The sequence below is a fragment of the Bacillus rossius genome, chromosome 1 (assembly GCF_032445375.1).
Source record: "Bacillus rossius redtenbacheri isolate Brsri chromosome 1, Brsri_v3, whole genome shotgun sequence".
Classification (NCBI taxonomy): Eukaryota; Metazoa; Arthropoda; class Insecta; order Phasmatodea; family Bacillidae; genus Bacillus; species Bacillus rossius.
The window spans coordinates 133,741,237-133,763,111 of NC_086330.1; positions in this window are offsets into that span (position 1 = coordinate 133,741,237).

Below are 21,875 nucleotides of genomic sequence, written 5' to 3' on the forward strand. Positions count from 1 at the left end.
TGTTGGAATTGATTAGTTTCTGCCATATCATAGATTAATTGTTGTTTGGTTGCAAATAGGCAGCACATTATTTGTTCCTGCATACTGTCATGCATATTATATTCTCTATGGAAGTTGTTACCTTTTTGCTAGATTGTTGTATCAAGAGAATATAATAAATGACCACGCAAATTACCTAAATGGATTATATATTATTTCTAACACATTTCAGAACCACCGGTAAGTTATAACAACAGGTTATGGGCCCAGGTGGATGGCTGTAAGTGTTGAAATATAGGGTTAAATAATATTGCTGTAAAGTTGTATGTGAAACCAAGTTTCAAGATTGGCCAGCCAGCGTGCGAAAGTGCAATTGTCTTGAAAAATGGAGAGTGTTCATGAAGCAACTAGAGTAATAAAATTGCGTGGATTAGAAAATTGGGCGTTATGGAAGTTTCATGTAAGAATTGCCCTCATGGCTAAAGACGTTTGGAGAGTAACAGTTGATGATCATCAGAAGCCACAGGAACCAAACAAAACTGCAGACGCTCAATTGACATCAGATAAACTGGAAAATTACAAGCTTCAGTTAAAACAGTGGGAGCAGCATGAAGCGACAGCTCAGTTTCTGATTACATCGAGTCTAACAGAAGAGGTCATGCTGCATATAATCAACTGTGAAAATGCCAAGCAGATGTGGGATCGCCTTCATGAAGTCTTCGACAGCAAGACAGAGACAGGGATTCACATGCTAAACCAACAGTGGTACACAATGAAGAAGGACAGTGCTGACAACATTACGACACATGTATCCAAGGTGCAAGACCTTGCACATAGACTGAGAGCACTGGGTGAGAATGTTTCAGACAATCAGGTAATCACTAAAATTCTTTTAACGCTACCGTCAAATTTCAGTCACTTCGTCACAGCTTGGGAGTCGACAGCGAAAGTTGACCGGACTTTGCCAAATCTGGTAGCAAGATTGGTCATGGAAGAGACACAAATGGGTATCCACGAGGCAGCTGACTTAGGAGAAGCATTGGCCGCTAAAGAGCAGCGTAAGAAACACAAGTATCCGGTACGTAAAGGATGTTGTAATTACTGTGGAATAGAAGGTCACTGGGAACGTGATTGTCGAATTAAGAAGAGAGACTCTGTCCAGAACGCGAATTCTAAATCATCAACGAAGGAAATGGCCGGAGGAGCCCTCATCGACGTCATGTTATTGTCAGAATCAAATTCAAATATCATGACAGAAAACTGGTGTCTTGACTCAGGAGCCACAAGTCATATGAGTTGAAACAAAGAATTGTTCACAGAACTGGTATGGCTAAACAACAAAATACCTATTAAGCTAGGAGACGGGAAAACGATTGATGCAGTTGCGAGAGGGTTCATCAACATTCAAGCATATAATGGATCACATTGGGTGGATAAGCACTTAGAGCAGGTACTGTATGTTCCAAAATTAAAATTCAATCTGCTTTCCTTGAGTGCAGTTTTAGATAAGGGTTATGACATGGCTACAGACAAAAACAGTTGTAAATTTATGCATAATGGTAGTACTGTCACAGTGGGAGAACGAGTAGATCAGCTGTATATAATGAAATTCAAGCCAGTTATCCAGAGAAACCAGAAAGCATTCCCAGTAGTGGGAGCAAGCAAATCAACAAGTATACAGCAGTGGCATGAAAGGCTAGTGCATCAAAACTATGATCATGTTTACAAAATACTCAAGATGAAGGACATTCCAATATCAGGAGTAAGAGAGCCCTGTGAAGCATGTGTACTTGGGAAAATGCATCGTCAACCATACAGAAGGAGTTTAAACCGTGCTACTGAAATTGGAGAAGTTGTTCATGCAGATGTATGTGGGTTTATGGAAACAGAATCACTAGGAGGCGCTAAGTATTTTTTATTAATTAAAGATGATTTCTCTAATTACCGCCAAGTTTACTTTCTTAAAACCAAGAGTGAGGTACCAGGATGCATTAAAAATTACCTGATGAGAATAGAAAAGGAAACTGGTAAAAAAGTAAATGTCCTAAGAACGGATAATGGATTGGAGTTTGTGAATAGCCAACTGAAAGAAGTTTTGTTCAAGGAGGGTATCAAACACCAGAGGACAGTACCATACACCCCAGAGCAGAATGGTAGAGCTGAAAGAGAGAACAGAACAATTGTAGAAGCAGCTAGAACATTGATTTATAGTGCGGATTTACCAAAGTTATTGTGGGCTGAAGCAGTCAATACGGCTGTCTATGTGTTAAATCACACAGGAGCGAGTTCAACTGACAGTAAGACTCCATACGAAGTTTGGTCTCGAAAAAGCACAAATATGAATCGTTTTAGAGTGTTTGGTTCAAAAGTAATGGTACACATACCTCAGCAAAAAAGAAAGAAATGGGACAAGAAAGCTGAAGAAGGTATCATGGTTGGATACAGCGATACAACCAAAGGTTACAGAGTTTGGTTTCCGGGAAGAAACAAAGTTGAGATACATTGCGAAATAATATTTAATGAAGGAGAATTGTACAACACATCATCGATGCATGTGGTCCAGGAAGAATTTGAGAAAATCCAGGAGTTTATCGAGAAGAACGAAGCAGAAGATATTGGACACTTGGAAGGTGAAAACGGATTTGACTCGACTAATGAAGAGAACACGATTAGAGCTGATGGAGCAGATGGAGCTTTCAGTGAGTCAGATTTGGAAACAGATGAAGGTGATGAGTGTAGCAGACCAGATTGTACACGACCACAAGATGAAGTTATTGATTGGGTTCAATGTGATAATTGCAAAAAATGGTATCACATGCAATGTGTCAGTTTAGACACAAATAATTTCAACAAAAATATTGATTACGAGTGCATCGAATGCACGAAACCGGAGCAAAATCTTCTATTAAGCCAGGAACCTATATGCTTTCAAGAAGCAATACAACACAAGGACCAAGTAAACTGGAGGAAAGCTATGGAAGAGGAAATGGAAGCTCTTAGAAAGAATAATACATGGACCTTAGTTGATCGACCTAAGGAAGCTAACATTTTAAATAATAGATGGGTTTACAGGTTGAAGCATAAACCAGACGGTCAAGTTTTGCGGTACAAGGCGAGATTAGTGGTAAAAGGATATCAGCAGAGAGCTGGGGTTGACTATGAGGAAACGTTCAGTCCAGTTGTCAAATACGATTCAGTGAGAGTAATGCTATCGCTGGCAGCAGCTCATGATATGCCCATCGAACAGTATGATGTAAAAACAGCATTTTTACATGGAGACTTGGAGGAAAAAGTGTACATGACGCAACCAGAAGGATTCGATGATGGCAGCGAGAAAGTATGTAAATTGAATAAAAGTTTGTATGGCCTAAAGCAAGCCCCGAGATGTTGGAACAAAAAGTTCATACTGGAGAAGTTCAAAAACAAGGAACTAGACCTGAAGTATGTACATTCAGAAGATCAGGAAGCAGATGTATTCACAAAACCACTACCGAAGAGGAGGTTCGAGAAGTTGAGAGAAGCTATTACCGTTGTCCAGAATGTTGCGAAAATTGTTTGAATATGTTTATTCAAAGTAATATTGTTAAAGGCAGAACCTAAAGTGGGAGTGTTGGAATTGATTAGTTTCTGCCATATCATAGATTAATTGTTGTTTGGTTGCAAATAGGCAGCACATTATTTGTTCCTGCATACTGTCATGCATATTATATTCTCTATGGAAGTTGTTACCTTTTTGCTAGATTGTTGTATCAAGAGAATATAATAAATGACCACGCAAATTACCTAAATGGATTATATATTATTTCTAACACATTTCAGAACCACCGGTAAGTTATAACAACAAGTTTCAATTTAGTGAAAAACCAGAGAAAGAAAACAATACAATGAAAGAATGAGTGATCTGACAAGCTATGGAATGTTTGCTATTTAAAGATAAACAAAGCAATGACAAATTCATTAAACCAGAAAATGAAGTTCATTAGGTGTGGTTCACATCAAACATGCTTTTATTCAATAAACGATGAGCAATATCAGGAGCCTTATTGTTTTCCTACAAACATAATACATCCAATAACATTTAGTCCTGTCAAACAGTTTTAGAAGTTCTATCCAACGGAGTCATAAGTTTTTGTTAAACAATTCTGTAGCAAACCCACATTCTGAAATTATCCATGACTGCAATTTACATGTAAATTATTTCATATGAAATACAAAAGATTACTATCACTCCAAACACACCCCACAATTTTTTCTGCTAAATCTAAATTAAATGACATTTCCTTCAAAAAATCTATTAGCCTACTATTTATGTTACAATTTTTTTCATTTTCTTGCACACTTTGTTGCTGCTTCTTCCAACACGTTTTTTACTTAGCTGTCGATTGAAATGATTCAATCTTAAAAAAGTCCTTATTCTTACAAATGAAGCAACCAATTTCTTCTCAACAGCAGGCATTTTTACATTACTAAACCACAGCACGAAAACAAAATCAAAACAAGCACGCAATTTCACAGTTTTGTTTACTTTGAAGGTCTAGCGGATACGTCATATCACGGAAACACCCGAACGACCAAACTCGTTTTTCTTCTGTTGAGACGACCTGGTATCTAATGACCTTGCTGGTATCTAATGACCTTGGCATGTACATATTCATCAGGGTGGGCACACCTGTATCATTCCTGTGCATACATAGTAGAATTACAATAATATTTACATTCACTTGTATAATTCAAAGGCTTCTTAATACAACACTGGGTTTTTTTCATATTTGTCCTGAATTATGCTGGGCAGGTTGACAAAGTTTCCTTAAGGTGGGTGGCGAACTAACTTTCCTCCCCATAGATTATGTAGGGTGGGTGGCGCACTTGGGGCATGTGCTATCATAACAGCCGAGGCCAAACTGGTGGACATGACAAGGCATAAATAGATGCCTGGTTGGGTGGTTTTACATTAAAATGAGAGTGAAATTCACATTCTGCAAAAGTTCATTATTCCTTTTTCGCATCCCAATTGGTAAATAGAGGACTGGGGCAGATAGATGGGTTCCGAGGCACCAGAAAGGGCCGTGGTAGAGGAGAGGAGGAAAATGGAAATCATTTAGATGTGCTGGTGAAGACAATGGAGGCAGTAGTATGTTGAAAAAGGGGATCAGCAACCACAGTGTTCCAGTGATAGAGATTAAAACAGGGCGGCGAATAGAAAAGGAAAGGCAGAAAAAGTAGTTAAATATGGGGTAGGATGGATTAAGTGTGGGTAGAGGCATAATTGAAGATGCAATGTTGTAGGTAAGCAGAGATTAAGGGACTAGACGAAAAATGAGTTGCCATTTGAAGCACACTGGAGCAGATTGTGGAGTTTTTTGGTCTAAATAAATAATAGGAAAAGGGAATGACCTTCCCTGTTATGGGGGAGAGATAAGGGCTATAAAGCGAAAATGCAGGAGGCTGTATACAAGGGGCATAAATCTAGGAGGGAAAGAGTTAAAAGCAGAGATGAAAGATCTAAGGAAGGATAGGGAAGAATACAAGAGAAGGCATATCGAGGAAGGGGGAAGGAAATTTGGGCATATCTGTATCACTATGTCAGATTAATAAAGGTGGAGGAGGAGGAGGAGGGAATGACAGTACTACAGGAGATAAAAGGGCAGGAATGTGCGGGAAACCAGGACGAGATGTCATTGCTTCAAAAGCAATATTTTTCCATTTTTGTGGAGGGAGAGGTATGGTATGGAGCACAGGGTGAGTAGCCAAGGGAAGAGGGAAGGCTGAAAATAAAGATGGAGTATGTGATTGCCATCAGCCAGGGTCTCATGCTCTATTCCCCCGGCGAGTCTAAGGGGCTGGTTATGGATTATGGTTTGATGTTCCGGGAGGGCACCAGGCTAGCTCGTGCATCTAACCATTTGTGTGGGTCGATCGGCCCCAGTGTGCTTCCCTAGACTCGGTGGCTTGGATTTAATAGTGTAATCTAGCTGCTAATGAAACATGATGGCACTCCCTATTCAGCATAGATGGCTGGTGCTTAACAACGCAACAGAAAAACTCATTTGCACTTGTGAAAGTGGGTTACACGTATTTATTGACTAACATGGATTGTAGACAGCACTAGACTTGATTAGTTCTTTGGACAGAAATGGATACACGAGAATTACACGACACTATACTCTTGATTGTGTTACGAATATCTCTTCCTAGGGCAGTTCGTTGTAGGGGAGGTTTAGTGGTCACTTGGAGTCGGCCACGTCTGTATATTAAAGATAACAGGCAGTAAGCCTAATTCGCGTGTGTGAATTATTCACATTAAATTAATCCCGAGGGGATGTGGTTGAGGCCAGCAGACGTTTGCTCGGCTGCGTTAACTAAAGCTCTGTCTCCTGGAGCCGGCCAGGTTCGGATAATGGCTGTCCTTAAGGCGGCCCTGTGGCCTTAAGGCAGAAATTTACGATGGCCAGGTTAATCCCTGCACCATAAAAACCGACCTGGAGTCGCGTGGGGAGTTGACATTAAAGAAGGTTTGAGACATGACTATAATTACCAGTGTGAAGAATCAGAGAGAATTGCAAGTTTAAGGCTGCCCACGGAACGAACACTTTCGCCCAGGCCGCGGGCTGATCAGAATTGCCGGAGAGGTCTGGCGTGCGGGAGTTGTTGGAGAGGGGGGGGTGGACAGTTCCGCCGCGCGCCAAGCCACGAGTCAAGAAAGAGATTACAGTTATTCAGTTTAATATTTTATAACTTACTTGCTAAATGTACATGACACTTGTGGGATTAATTATTCAGGTGATAATTTCATTTCTAAACATTGACTAAAGTTTTAATTGCTAACATTGAAACTTTATTATTTGAAAAAATGAATCAAAGGAAATATTCGCAATTAAATGTTAAAAACCACTGGTTCTGTTTATGTTTGTGGTTTGTTCTGGATGTTGCTTCATCACTTTACCTTACACTTAATTTAAGCCCTTGGGCCGTGATGAAACTTAAGGGCGTTCGTTAATTACTGTGCCCTGAGGGGGCTTGCACTCATGTGCTACGACACACTTTTCGAATTACGTGTTGATTAAATGGAATTGTTTTTACGAGTGCGTTCAACGATTGATTGACGGTTGCTCGCGCTAGGTGACGTTCTGTGGCAAAATTGTAACACTGGGAGTACTTGTGTCACAGCTCCACGCTTGACCTAGGTTGGGTTTGCTAGGGGTGCGTTCCACCAGTGGGAGCCAATATTGGCTGGCTGGGCTCGGATGGCCTTCGGCGGTACGACGTCATGATAAGAGAAGCGAGGAGGTTGAATGGGAGGAGGGCAGTTTGGCCTGATAGTGTAGGAAACAACCACCCCAATCTAGGAGGTAAGGTGGTCTGTAGGAATTTACATGTTCTGTATGAACAGTAAGTGTAGGATAGACAATTGCCCAGGCAGCATTGAAAGGAGGTATTGGTGGTGTCTATTTTTAAGGTAGGTGTAAACTATAGGCTGGTCAAATTGATATCTAGTGCAAGAAAGATGATAGAAAGACTGATAGTGAAGTATATGGTAGGAAAAATAAAGAGGTGGATTGAATGAACTAGAAACAGAATAGCTTTAGGATGAGTTTATCCTGTGAGATCTACATGGCAAGGCTGTTGGAGGACTTGGTGGATGTAGTGGACGAAGGTAAGTATAGTGATTTCATCCTGGCTGCCTCTAATGATGTGCTGATGATTTGCTTTGAACGGAGTGCCAACTAGCGAGTTTATTTGTGCACCAGTAGACTGGAGTTATCAGGGGAAGGTTCTTGGCTATGTGGCTAAGAGGCAGTGGGTAAGAAGTTCATTAAAGGACCCCCAGGTTGCCAGCTACGCAGGGTGCTGTTTAGTGATTAAATAAAAGAACAATAAATTATTAAAAGAACAACCCTTAACATAGTGCCACTTCCTCACACACTAATGTCGTTCTGCCGAAGGCCACCCAAAGCCCGACCTGCACCCGCCAGTACTCAACCCCGCTAACGGAACGCACCTCTAGCCATGGCCCACCCGAGTCAGGCGAGCCTCCGATGCCAAGGTAGAACCAAGGGCCGTGTCTAATTAATTAAACACCTCAACCCCAGTTCATTTACAATCAAACATAAATTAATAGTAACTCCACTATTAATTAAAACCCCCGCCCAAGGAAATTGCGATGCAGGAGTGCCTGAGTCACTCACGTGAGTGCCTCCTTTGCGGCCATTAGCCTTAATTAATTTTAGTGTTGTTAATGTAAATATTACCTCCCCGTTTTTTTGTGTGTAACTAGCCACTGGAGAAGTCAGCAAGTGACTAACAGTCTCTGGTGTGACTCTTAGTATTTAAACTTAATGTACGTAAATTAGTTAACAATAATTATTAAAGAGTATCTGCTTATCAGGTTAATTAGCAATAATTAATGTACGAATTTAGAGCTGCTCTCAGCTTCTTATTATTAAAATATTTTCCGAATAACGGAACTTTAGCAACTTTGGTGCGAGAGAACATTGAGACCTTCCCTCGCGCCAAGGGCAAACGCCAGTACCGATCGACTCGCGGACCAGGGCCGACGTGCGCTCCACGGAGAGCCATCATCCTTTGTCCACACTGAACAGTACTTCTGGTAAATATAGTCATACAACCCAAACCTATTTTCTTCGTTACATTAACTCCCCGTAGGTCCCCGGTCCTTTTACGGTGTCGGGCCTAACCCAGCCGCTCAACTTTAAACTCGCGCACGAGACATTACGCGGGGTAGTTCACCTTATCGCACGGGCCGACTCCCACTACCAATTAAGTTTCATTAATGTCGAGTGCACAGGCGCCGACGACAATTATGTGTAACCTTTGTATCTAATTTAACTGCGGGCCGCGATTCACACAGGTGAATCCGTGCGCCGCCTGGTTAGCAATTTTCTGAATTAGCCACCTCCAATCAAACTCCTCCTTAACCTCGGCTGGCGTGAGGGCTTAACTAGTGACAGTGCATCAGAGAACTCATATTGAACTAAGTGTAACTTTGTAGGGTAATTCCTTGTACGCCGTGCAAGTGTAATGTAAGTGTAATTTGCGACTGTAAAATCATTCACCTGATTAAACGACCACTCCGCACACTCCGTGCGCGACGTGCTAGCGACAGTATAAATCTCGAGTTCGTGTTTGTTATTGTATTGAGCCTCCCTATCCCACCTAGGAATAAGTATATTATGCTGCACAGGGCCTGTGATGTGAAACCAGCTAGGGGCCCCTCCAACCACGAACTTCGCCGACGGTCCTAGCGGGCCACGCAGGGGAAACTCACCCACGAAACCCAAATTTGGTTAGACGCTGAGCTAACCTGGTACCCTCCCGGAACACAATTTCAATAAGAGCCAGTTTCCTGCTAGGATACATGCCCGGTCTCGAACACGAGAACCTGGACGACGGCAACACTGCCTCATGCAGGAGTGGAGAACTCATTCCACAGTAATGTTACTTGCCTAATGGTGTATGTTATTGTGCGATAACAGAGTGGACTGTATAAGATAACGATTATAGATATCATTATAATACAACAATTTAATGGTGAGGCTACACCATAGTACTACTCACCGCCATGATGAAAAATATGACTGACTTCCGGCTGGAAGTCCAGGGCTGCCAACTATTGGCAGATGATGCTGAATAATGGTTGCCACTACACAGCAGCGCGTAAAATACAAACTTGAAGTATTCAGAGACTTCTCAGAAGCACTGATTACGTTGAGGTCTAATCAATGTTACTAACACAAAATTACACACACTAATATAGTCTGAACATTCCACCCACCTTGAAACGTAATTTCAACACAATGGTAAGGGACAGAGCTTGATCACTGGGCGTTTGAGAGATCCAGTGATGGTGCGCACAGTAGCCACTCTTGCCACACCATCCTTTCCAGGGTGAAGGTTCTGGAAACGCCCCAGGCGCCACTGAAGAGGTGGTGATCTCTCTTCTTTCAGCAGCACGAGTTGATGGGGTACAAGAGGTGTTGTTGGTTTGTGCCACTTATGTCGCTGTTGCAAAGTGTACAGATAGTCTCTGTGCCAGCGATGCCAGAAATCCTGCTGTAGCCGCTCCACAAGCTGCCAACGATTTAGATGATTTAGCGGAACATTCTGAAGATCAGGCTCTGGCAATGTTACCAATGGTTCCAATGTCAAGAAATGACCAGGAGTCAACGCATTGACGTCGTTGGGGTCGCAACTCAATGGACACAACGGTCGGGAATTCAAGGTGGCTTCCACCTGGACCAGTACACTGTACAACTCTTCATATGTCAACACCTGCTCACCAATCACTTTCTGAAGATGGGTTTTGAAAGACTTGACTCCAGGCAACCAGAGGCCTCCGAAGTGAGGTGCGGCAGGGGGGTTGAAGTGCCATGTAACACCAAGCTGAGACACAGCATCCATGATGGCTTGTTGGTGACCAGGTGACGACACTAGCTGTTGAAGCTCCTTGAGGTGATTGTGTGCTTCCACAAAGTTTGTGCCACAATCTGAGTGTCTGAAGATATTCCTCACCTACCAATGAAGCGCTTGTAAGCAGCAGGAAATGCCTCAGTCGATAGATCAGAGGCCAGTTCTACGTGGACGGCTTTGGTGGCACAGCATACAAAGATACAAAGGTAAGCCTTCAAGATGGGTGCCCTGCGCACTCTAGCAAGTTTGATGGGAAATGGTCCAGCATAGTCGACTCCTGACTTAGCAAAGGGCTTGATCTGCTGAACCCTCATGGCTGGAAGATCTCCCATCCTAGGTTGAGGAAAGGAGGGTCTTTGCCTGAAGCAGCGCAAGCATGTACGCAGTAAGTGAGTAATGGCATCCTTGTCACCCAAGATCCAAAACTGTTCCCTCAGAATACCTCTGAGCGTCTGAACTCCTGGATGGTTATTTTTGTCGTGATAATGGCGTATGATGAGATCAGTCAGAGGATCGGATTTCGGCAGAAGCAATGGGTGTTTGTGCTCAAATGGTACTGTAGCTTGAGGCAGTCGGCCACCCACCCTAACCAATCCATGCTCATCCAGAAAGGGTACTAGTTTTCGAATCTGGGAAGAAGTGCAACGAGCTCTCCTAAGAGCATCAATGTCCCCCTGGAATGAACTAGATTGAGTGCGAAGCAGCCAAAGCCTTAACGCATGATTCAATTCCAAGGGTGTGAGGCTCCCATATACGTGTGCTGAGTGGGAAGTACGCAAGTTGTGAATAAAATGCAACATAAATGCTGTGACCCTCAACAACTTAATCAGATGGCTGAATCTGGTTACCAGATGTTCTAAGTCACGATTGTGGGTCAAAGTTTCCAATGTCACAGCCTTGTGATCCAGAAGGACTGGGTCTGCTTCAACAAGGTGTTGGGATTTTGGAGGCCAATACTGAGTTGGCTCTTGTAACCATAATGGCCCTGTCCACCACAAGTAGTGGTTTAGCAACTGAGTAGGTAGAAGACCACGGGAGGCACAGTCCGCCGGATTGTATTAAGATGATACATGTCGCCACCAGGATGAGTGTGTCAAGTCTTGAACCTCACTTACTCGGTTGGCCACGAAGGTTTTCAACTGGTGCGGAGAGGAGTTAATCCAGGCCAAAACCACTTCAGAGTCTGTCCATGCTGTAATTGATGACAAACTAAACTCCTTTTGATAGGTTGCAACAACAAGCTTGAGCAGGCGTGCCAGCAATAAGGCACCACACAACTCTAGGCGAGGCAAAGACTGGACCTTGACTGGTGCTATTTTAGACTTTCCGACTAACAAACGAGTGCTGATTCTGTTGTTAGCTTCTATGATGCGTAAGTACATAACAGTGGTAAAGCCTGTCTCAGAACTATCCGAAAAACCGTGGATTTCATATATGCACCCCTCAGAACCTTGTAGGTGACGAGGAATAGCAATAGCTGTGAGGCAAGGTAGCTCTTGTCTGAATTTCTGCCAACGTTCTGCCAGCTCAGATGGAAGATCAGTGTCCCAATTAATAGTTTGTAACCAAAGAATCTGCAGCAAATGTTTGGTGAACATTAACAGAGGGCAAAGCCAACCAAGTGGGTCAAATATTCTAGCAATCGTCGAAAGGATGGTTCTTTTTGTGGCACGGTTGGAGCTATCCTCAATTTTGTACGCAAAGGTGTCTGACGCTGGACTCCATTGTAGTCCTAAGACTTTGACAATAGCCTGACTATCAGGATCGAAGCTCAACATCTTCATGTGGAAGCCAATCAAGAAGTGCAGGGTGATTGCTCATGAATTTCCTTAGTTTGAAACCACCTTTGGCAAGACAAGAAAGATGTTCCCTTTGAACAGCCAGGGCTGAATCAATAGAACTGGACCCTGTGACAACATCATCTACATAAATGTCAGATAACAGGACTTAAGATGCAAGAGGAAAGGTTGCAGCCTCATCCTTAGCCAGCTGCTGTATTGTACGAAGAGCTAGGTATGGGGCTGCAGGTACTCCATAAGTCACCGTCTTCAAGCGATAGTCTTGAACAGGATCAGTGTCACAAAACCTTCAGACAATGCGTTGGTAATCCTGGTGCCTTTGATGGATAGAAATTTGTCGATACATCTGTTTTATGTCTGTAGTGAATACTACTGCATGTGACCGAAAGCTAAGTAAAACATCAATTATTTCTTTCTGTAGTTTGGGACCAGTAAGAAGGCAGTCATTCAATAATCTCCCAGTGGAGCCCTTAGCCGAGGCATCAAACACCACCCGTAACTTGGTGGTAGAACTGTCAGGCATAACTACAGCGTGGTGAGGAATGTACTATGATGGAACTGAATGTGTTTGTTCTGGAGGAACCTTCTCCATGTGTCCAGCAACCAGATAGTCCTTCATGAAGTTAGAGTACATTGCTGATACATCTGGATTCTGTTTAAGGCGCCTCTCCACACCAAGCAGGCGATTTATGGCTTGAGCACGAGTGTCTCCCAACTCAGGGGATGAGGTGTTGAATAGCAGACATACATTGTAGCACCCATCCTCCATGCGCTTGTGAGATTCGACAAACATTTTCTCACAACGCGTATCTTCAGGTGAATAATGCTTGACGGTGGGGTACTCCTCAACTTCCCAAAATATCTTCATGACTTCTCCCAATGGAGGAGAGGAACAGAGCAAGGAGACCGTGAAGTACTGTGAGTATGCAGGAACTGGCTTAGAAGCCACCCTTCTCATCAAGATCCAGCCAAACACTGAATCTAATGCAACAGGTGGGCCCTCCATGCTGCCCTCTGTAACCAATAGGGGAAACACATCTGCACCGATAAGCAGGTCGATGGGGCCAGGCGTATCAAATGAGGGATCCGCTAGCTTTAAGGTCGAGACTGCCTTGCGTACATCGGGCGATACCACCACACTCGGCAAATTACCAGTTATCCATGGAAGAATAAATACATCAATAGTTAACTGAGGACCAGTGCTGCCAACTGGCATGACTACAACTGAAGCACGAGCCTTAGCAACGTTCACTTGGGTGCCTGATAACCCACTGACTGGTAACTGGGTTCTCTCACAATGTAGCCGCAACTTCTGCATGCAGTGCTCAGTAAGGAAGCTAGTCTGACTTGCTGTGTCCAACAAGGCCCTAGCAACAATTGGATTACCCGCAGTATCTAAAATCTGCCCTTGAGCTGTTGACAACAGAACAGTGTGATCAGCACTCGCAACGGCTGATGTGACTGAGGAGACTGCGGATATAGTTTCTCCAGAAGAAGCTTGGTCAGCATCTGATGTTTGTGCTACTTTGTCATGAACATGATCATTTTTAAAATTCAATAAGGTGTGATGTATAATACCACATTTATGACATGAGAAAGTACATGAGCATTGTTTCGAAAGGTTTGTTTTACCAAGGCAGTTTAAACACAACTTTTCCTTCTTCACAACAGCAAAACGATCCTGAGGGTTCAGGTTATGAAAGTCGGGGCACTGGTGCAACATATGAGATGCACTGCACATACAGCAAGACTGCGTTGAGGTAAGAAAAGCATTAGTACGGTACTTAGATTGGGTTGGCGGTTTCTGCTTAAAGGGCTGTGTCCCCAAAGTTTTAGCACGAGATGCACCACAGACTACTTCCTGGGCCCTACAGTGCCTTTCCAGAAATGCACAAAAGGAATTAATGTTGGGAAACTCACGACCTAATGTCCTCTCCCACTCTACCTGAAGCTTAGAGTCTAGGTACTTGCTCAGTATAGGGAGCAAAATCATGTCCCAATGGTTTACCGGGGCCTGCAATGACTTAAGTGCTGAGATATTTTCAGAAATGACTGTCAACAGCCACCGTAGAAAACTTGGTGAGTCTACTGAGGCTGCAGGTGCCTGCAGTAGGGCCTCAACATGTGCCGACACAATAAAATGTTTGTTCTCATAGCGTTCCATGAGCAAGTTCCAAGCTACTTTAAAGTTTGCCTCCGACAAGGACATGACTGAATCATCCCAAGCGGATCACCCACAAGAGCACCCTTCAAGTATGCCAACTTTTCTACAGATGACAAAGCAGTGTTGTCTGAAACTAATGTGGAAAACAAATTAGAGAAATTCGACCACTACTGCGGAGTTCCGTCAAAGCTGGGAAGTGTGATTTTCGGTAATGCCATGTTTAACTTACGGAGTTCGGAAGCACTGCCTTCAGGCCCGGGTGATAACCCAGGCTTCCTGTTCACAGAGTCGACGGTGGCCATGACTGTGTAGCACTGCTCTTCAAAGTCTATCAAACGTCACTGATGCTGTTCACTGTTGAAATTCTTTCTTTTGGCCGACGAAGCTTCTACTTCAATGAAATCCGCTTTGTAGGAGCGCTTCACGTCTGGTAGGTCTCGCACACTGGCAAGAAGCAATGGGACCTTGGTCGCGTCACTCGCTGCTGCTTTTGCTAAGTCACACGCACGTTTCACCCGTCCCTCCGCCAATTGCAGCCGCAAACCCAGCGCTTTAAGTTCACTCATGATGAAACTACTTACGTGATTTCCCGCTATTAATCACACAATTGCTTACACGAACACGCGGTAATTTAATACACGCACGAACCAACTAAGTTACACCATTCGTGCAGCAAAGTACAACACAACCAGATCAATGTACATGAGCTGTAATCACTTCAATGCACGTAACATATTTTACTGAACAAAGGTGGTCCCGGACACGAGAAGCAATGTTCATGCAGGTGCCACGAATCACAAACCAATTTCGAAAACCAGAACTATCCGGCCTAGATGGACCAAAAATGTTATAGCACGATAACTGAGTGGACTGTATACGATAACGATTATAGATGCCATTATAATACAACAATTTAACGGTGAGGCTACACCATAGTACTACTCACCGCCATGATGAAAAATATGACTGACTTCCGGCTGGAAGTCCAGGGCTGCCAACTATTGGCAGATGATGCTGAATAATGGTTGCCACTACACAGCAGCACGGGAAATACAAACTTGAAGTATTTAGAGACTTCTCAGAAGCACTGATTACGTTGAGGTCTAATCAATGTTCCTAACACAAAATTACACACACTAATATACAGTCTGAACAGTGTATGATTACTACAAGTAGGTACTAACATACAGATTGTAAAAACTGTGGTGACATGATGCGTGATGGTCTATTACGGCATCGTCTCGGAGACGGCAGTGCATATGACAACTGTTAACACATTGACGCCGACCGCCAATGCTCCTCTGTCGCATAGACCGCTATGCCTCATCAACGTCTCGCAAAAGCGTGTGCACCGAACGCGCCCGTGCGCGCAGCAAAGTGCAGTTCGTGCGACGAGGCGAACGCCATACAACGAGTGCTACACCGGCGCAAGGATCCGGCCGGGTGTGGCATATCCTTCCGCCGCACTACAACAAATTGTTATAATTATGTTTTTCCACAGGATTTTATTAAACATTATTTTTTATTAATTAATAATTAAGTCTTTGCAAAATCATGTTTCAATGTGCGATTGGTCCCGAACCTGGCCGGTTCAGTTTCCCGCGAAATTCACACGTTTCCGCGGGAGGGCTGGCGGGGGAGGGGGGTCGCGCGCGGCGACACCGCGAGTGTCCTTCGAGAGCTCAACCAGGCCGGCAGCCTGCGCGCAACGCGGAACCTTCAAACTTTGCATTCACCGACATGTAGTTTTCCATAGTGTAATTTCTTTTCAACCTTTTTGTACAGTTCCGCGGTCGGCCTAAATTTACCATGAGGTACTTAACTTAATTCAATCAGTGCTCAAGATGAGTGTTCCACGTCATACGTAAGTACTGTGGGGAGATTATGTGGTTTCACGTCGGCGCTTCACGCCCAACCTAGCTTACAGGCTATTTAGTTTTGGCCCGCACGGGGCAGCCAGCAGGCGACACGTGCTATCAGACTTAATAACGATTCAGTCCCTGGGTCACACCTAGACACCACGTAGAGTCGCCGGAAACACGGGCCTACGTGCTGCTAGCCCAGTTTATCAAGTGTAATGTATTAGTGGAATAGTTGTTCGCCTAAGTGTAATTCGTCATGTCAGGGCTTATGTATCACCGTCGTACGGCAGTGCGCCACCAAACTTAATCCAGAGCTAGGTATTAGTGTAGTGTATTGTGCTTCAAAATATCGTGTGCCATGTCAGAGTGTCTTTTGTAACTTTCGCATCACGTAAACGAGTCTGCCCCTCACGCGCATAAGAATCGTGAGCCGCCACTGAGGAAGTGAGCTGCGCGTGTGACTAGTCGCGTCGGGCAAACCGTTACGGCCAGAACGGGCAGCACCATGTATTGGGCTGTGCTGTATTAAATTCACGAACTATCTGAAGAAGTTTTGTGTTATTATTCAGGCGTCCCGAGTGGCCTCAACAGCTCGGGGGGCCCTACTGCGTTGACCCCTACCTCTAGCCACAAGGCCGAACCTTCCCTGAGATCACGAACTGAACAAAATCACGTCTAAATACTCAGAGGTAGCGGGGACGGCGTCAAATTGGCGCCCGACTAGTGTGGCTTTCATTTTCTAAAAATTAATTTCCAAATTTTGTTTCAAATTTTTCAAATTTTTTCTCAAATTTTTCAAATTTTATACTTTAAATTAGTGTACCAGTAAGGGCTCGCGTAGGAAGTCGGGAATCGCGCGGAAACGGACGCGACGCGCAGACAGCCAAAGGAGCGGAAACCTGGCGATAGGCGCGCGTCAAGTTACACGCCAGACGAGATAACGGCTGTGGGAGCGGAAGTCCGCGCGCCTCGCACACGGATCAGGTGGCGCAGCTGCGCAGCTGCTACGCGCCGAACATGAGCCGTGACGGAGCGGTAAAGATAGACATGGAAGGGGTATGCCACGCATGCCTTCTGCCAGGGTTGCCAATAAATCATGCCGCGGCAGGGATTTTCGCCACCTGTACCTGCGACACGGAGTTCGGAGGGCAGGAGCACGAAGACCCCGTAAAATTCCTACAGCGATACCGGGACAGGCTGGCTCGATATGCGGTCCCCACGTACGCACCAGCGCGCCCCGTCAGGACGGACGGGCGCGGCTCACCCGACTCGTCAGCGGCCTGCACCGGGTCGTCGGCGAGCCGCACCGGGCACCAGGTGGCCCCGGCGACACCGGCAGCACCTGCGGTGTCCGCTGCCACACCGGCACGCCCCGTCAGGACGGACGGGCGCGGCTCACCCGACTCGTCAGCGGCCTGCACCGGGTCGTCGGCGAGCCGCACCGTACCCCAGGTGGCCCCGGCGACACCGGCAGCACCTGTGGTACCCACGTACGCACCAGCACGCCCCGTCAGGACGGACGGGCGCGGCTCACCCGACTCGTCAGCGGCCCGCACCGGGTCGTCGGCGAGCCGTACCGTACACCAGGTGGCCCCGGCGACACCGGCAGCACCTGTGGTACCCACGTACGCACCAGCACGCCCCGTCAGGACGGACGGGCGCGGCTCACCCGACTCGTCAGCGGCCTGCACCGGGTCGTCGGCGAGCCGTACCGTACACCAGGTGGCCCCGGCGACACCGGCAGCACCTGCGGTACCCACGTACGCACCAGCGCGCCCCGTCTGGATGGACGGGCGCGGCACACACAGCCCGTCAGCGGCCCGCACCGGGTCGTCGGCGAGCCGCACCGTACACCAGGTGGCCCCGGCGACACCGGCAGCACCTGCGGTACCCACGTACGCACCAGCACGCCCCGTCAGGACGGACGGGCGCGGCTCACCCGACTCGTCAGCGGCCTGCACCGGGTCGTCGGCGAGCCGTACCGTACACCAGGTGGCCCCGGCGACACCGGCAGCACCTGCGGTACCCACGTACGCACCAGCGCGCCCCGTCTGGACGGACGGGCGCGGCACACACAGCCCGTCAGCGGCCCGCACCGGGTCGTCGGCGAGCCGCACCGGGCACCAGGTGGCCCCGGCGACACCGGCAGCACCTGCGGTGTCCGCTGCCACACCGGCACGCCCCGTCAGGACGGACGGGCGCGGTGCACCCGACTCGTCAGCGGCCTGCACCGGGTCGTCGGCGAGCAGTACCGGACACCAGGTGACCCCGGCGACACCGGCAGCACCTGCGGACCGCCTGACGGCAGCGGCAGCGCCCCGGGAGCAGTGTGGTGAGTCGTTCCAATTAGGGCAGTTGGGACCTGGGGCGGGGCATTTACTCCGGATTCCCGTCAGGATGGATGGACGGCCGGTGCATGCTCTTGTCGACACGGCCGCCAGCCACACGTATGTGTCGGCTCAATGCTCGAGCGTACGGGACATTGACTCAGGGGCGGAGGAGGTACAGTTAGCGACGCAGGGGGCGACAGCGCGTATTGTCGGCCGCTCGAACATCACCCTCTCCATCAGGGACCATGTTAGTCACACAACAGCACTAGTAGTAGAGGGACTACGGGAGACGCTGATCTTAGGTCTGCCTTGGCTGGCGCAGGAGGACGCCACTGTGGAAGTCAGGGAGGGGAGGTTGCACGTTGGCCACCACGAGCGGCGCACAGTTTACAGCCTGGGCTATCGGCCACCCGCCGAGCAGGGGACACCCATCACGCTCGCGGACTTGAGGAACGGTGTGCCCGCTGCCCATGTAGAGCTCATAAACAATGTCTTGTCTCAACAGCCACAGGTGTTTGCGGCCACAGATATGCTCCGCCGTACCACAACCACGGAACACACCATCCCCACCCGACCTCACCAACCCCAGTTCGTAAAACCATACGGGTTCGGACCCACTGAAAGGCACGTCATCCAGACCCAGATCACGGAAATGTTACGCGATGGAGTCATCGAACCCAGTGAGTCGCCATACAACTGCCAGATTGTCATGGCGAACAAGAAAGATGGCTCCATGCGTTTTTGTGTGAATTTCAAACCAGTCAATTCAGTAACCATACCCGCCCCACCACCGCTCATCAACATAACAGACGCTTTGGCGGGGCTGGGCGACGCCCGCATCTTCACGTCCCTGGACCTCAAGTCCGGGTACTGGCAGGTGCCGGTACGTCCAGAGGACCGCCCGAAGACCGCGTTCACTGCCCCTGACGGCCGGCGTTTCCAGTTCTGTGCCATGCCGTTCGGGCTGATGGACGCCCCCGCGACCTTCCAGGCCATGATGGTGCGTGTGTTAGACGGGTACGCGGGCGAGTTCGCCGCCGCGTACCTGGATGACGTCATCATCTGGTCACGGTCGTGGGAGGACCACGCCCGGCACCTCGGCCTGGTCCTTGAGCGGCTGGCCAGACACGGCCTCACGTGTGCCCCCCAGAAATGCCACGTGGGCGCGGCTGAACTGGAGTACCTAGGGCACATGGTGGACGCGGAGGGTTGCCGCCCTCTGCCAAAGCACCTGAACCTTATTGAGTCCAAACCCGCCCCTCGAACCCGCAAGCAGCTGCAGAAGTTGATGGGCCTTCTCAACTGGCTGCGCTCGTTCATTCCGCATTTTGCCAGCGTCACCGCCCCGATGACGGACTTGCTGTCACCCAAGCTCCGGTTTCAGTGGACCAGCGAAGCGGACGCCGCCCTGGATGCGGTGAAACGGCAGTTCCGCGAGTGCCACAAGCTCGCCCGTCTGCAGCCTGACCTTCCCCTGTTCCTTCAGACAGACGCCAGTCAGGAGGGGATGGGGGCCGTCCTATACCAGGTGGGGGACAAAGGCGTGCGCCGGGTGGTGGAGTACGCCAGCGCCAAGTTCGGCCAGCCCGAACGGCGGTACCATGTGAACGAGCAGGAGTGCATGTCCGTCGTTTGGGCTATGCGCCGCTACCTCCACCACCTGGAGGGCCGCCGGTTCACGCTGCGGACGGACAGCCAGTGTCTCCGCTGGCTGGACTCCGCCCAGGGCCGCAAGTCGAAGTTCACGAGGTGGGCGTTGATGCTCCAGAACTTCGACTTCGCGGTCGAGCACGTCCCTGGACGGGACAACCAGTTCGCCGACGAGTTGTCGCGCCATCCCGACCCACACAACACGTTTCAGGATGACCAGGACTGGGAGGGTCTGTTGCCGCCAGGGGGAGTCGCGCCGCCGGTCACTCCAGGGGAGGCGCCCGCAACTTTATTTCACATCCCAAGGGCCCCCGATCATCCCGCCGTCTTGCCTGTGGAGACCCTGAGCGGATTAGTGGAATTCGTGAAACAGGCCCAGCGGACAGACGACCCCACACAGGCCGAGGTGCGGTCATGTGGGGAGCAGGTTCACCCCTACCATAGGTGCGTGGACGGGGTGTTGGAGACCCGGGTACCAGGGGACATGGACGCCTGGCGCCTTCATGTGCCGCTCGGTGCCCGCGAGCAGGTCATGGGCTTCCACCACACGCACGAGCTGGCGGGACACCCAGGTGCGCACCAAACCCAGTTAGACATCCGTAAGACCTTCCATTGGCCGGGGGTGACGCGGGACGTACGGGACCTGGTGCGGCGCTGCCAGCAGTGCCAGCAGAGGAAGACGAGGCGGTCTGACGGGGTGGAGCAGCAGCGCCCCCGACGGCCCCGCGACCCGTTTCACACCCTGGCCCTGGACATAATGGGGCCCTACCCGCGGACCACCCGGGGAAGGAGGTTCTTGGTCGTCATCACAGACATTTTCACCCGGTGGGTCGAGGCCTTTCCGGTGTCCAACGTGCGCGCCGGAACCATAGCCGCCCTGCTGGACCACGAGATATTCCCGCGGTATGGTTTCGCGCGCGTGCTGTTGACGGACAACGGCTGTCAGTTCAGCGGGAGGCGCTGGAGAGCTGACTGTCGCCGTTGGGGTCTCGACCACCACACCACCCCCATTTACCATCCCCAGGCCAACCCCACTGAGAGGCGCAACCAGGAGGTCAAGGCGCAGCTGCGGCTGAGGTTGGGGGACGACCACTCCAAATGGGACGTCCACCTGCCGAAACTGTTGTATTGCCTCCGGCGCCGCACCAACGCTGTCACCGGTCATTCCCCTGCCGAGCTTCTGTACGGGAAGAACTTGGCTTTGCCCGGGGAAAGCAGGGTGGCCGATGTTGCCATGGGCACGGTGGCGCGCCCCAATCATGAGGAGGGGAGGGAGCACGCCAGACAACGGCAGGCCCAATTCCTGGCGGCCCACACGCCCATGACTAGTCACCCCCCACCCCCCATCCAGCCAGGTCAGCTGGTATATGTCAGGCAGCACCACTTGTCGTCCGGGGCGCGTAACTTTTGTGCGGGGTTGGCGCCCCGATGGTCGGAGCCGCGGGAGGTCCTGTGGAGGACGGGCCCCTCATCCTATGCGGTCCGGACGCCAAGGGGGCGGCCCGCTAAAGTGCACCGGGACGACCTGCGCGTAGTCGCGCACGGGGTCAGAGTTGGCCCAACGACCCCCTCTTCACCATCCCCCACACTCCAGGAAGCCACAGATACGCCGCGGGAAGGAGCAGCACCTGAACCCACCACCCGGGGGGACATGCACACGGGA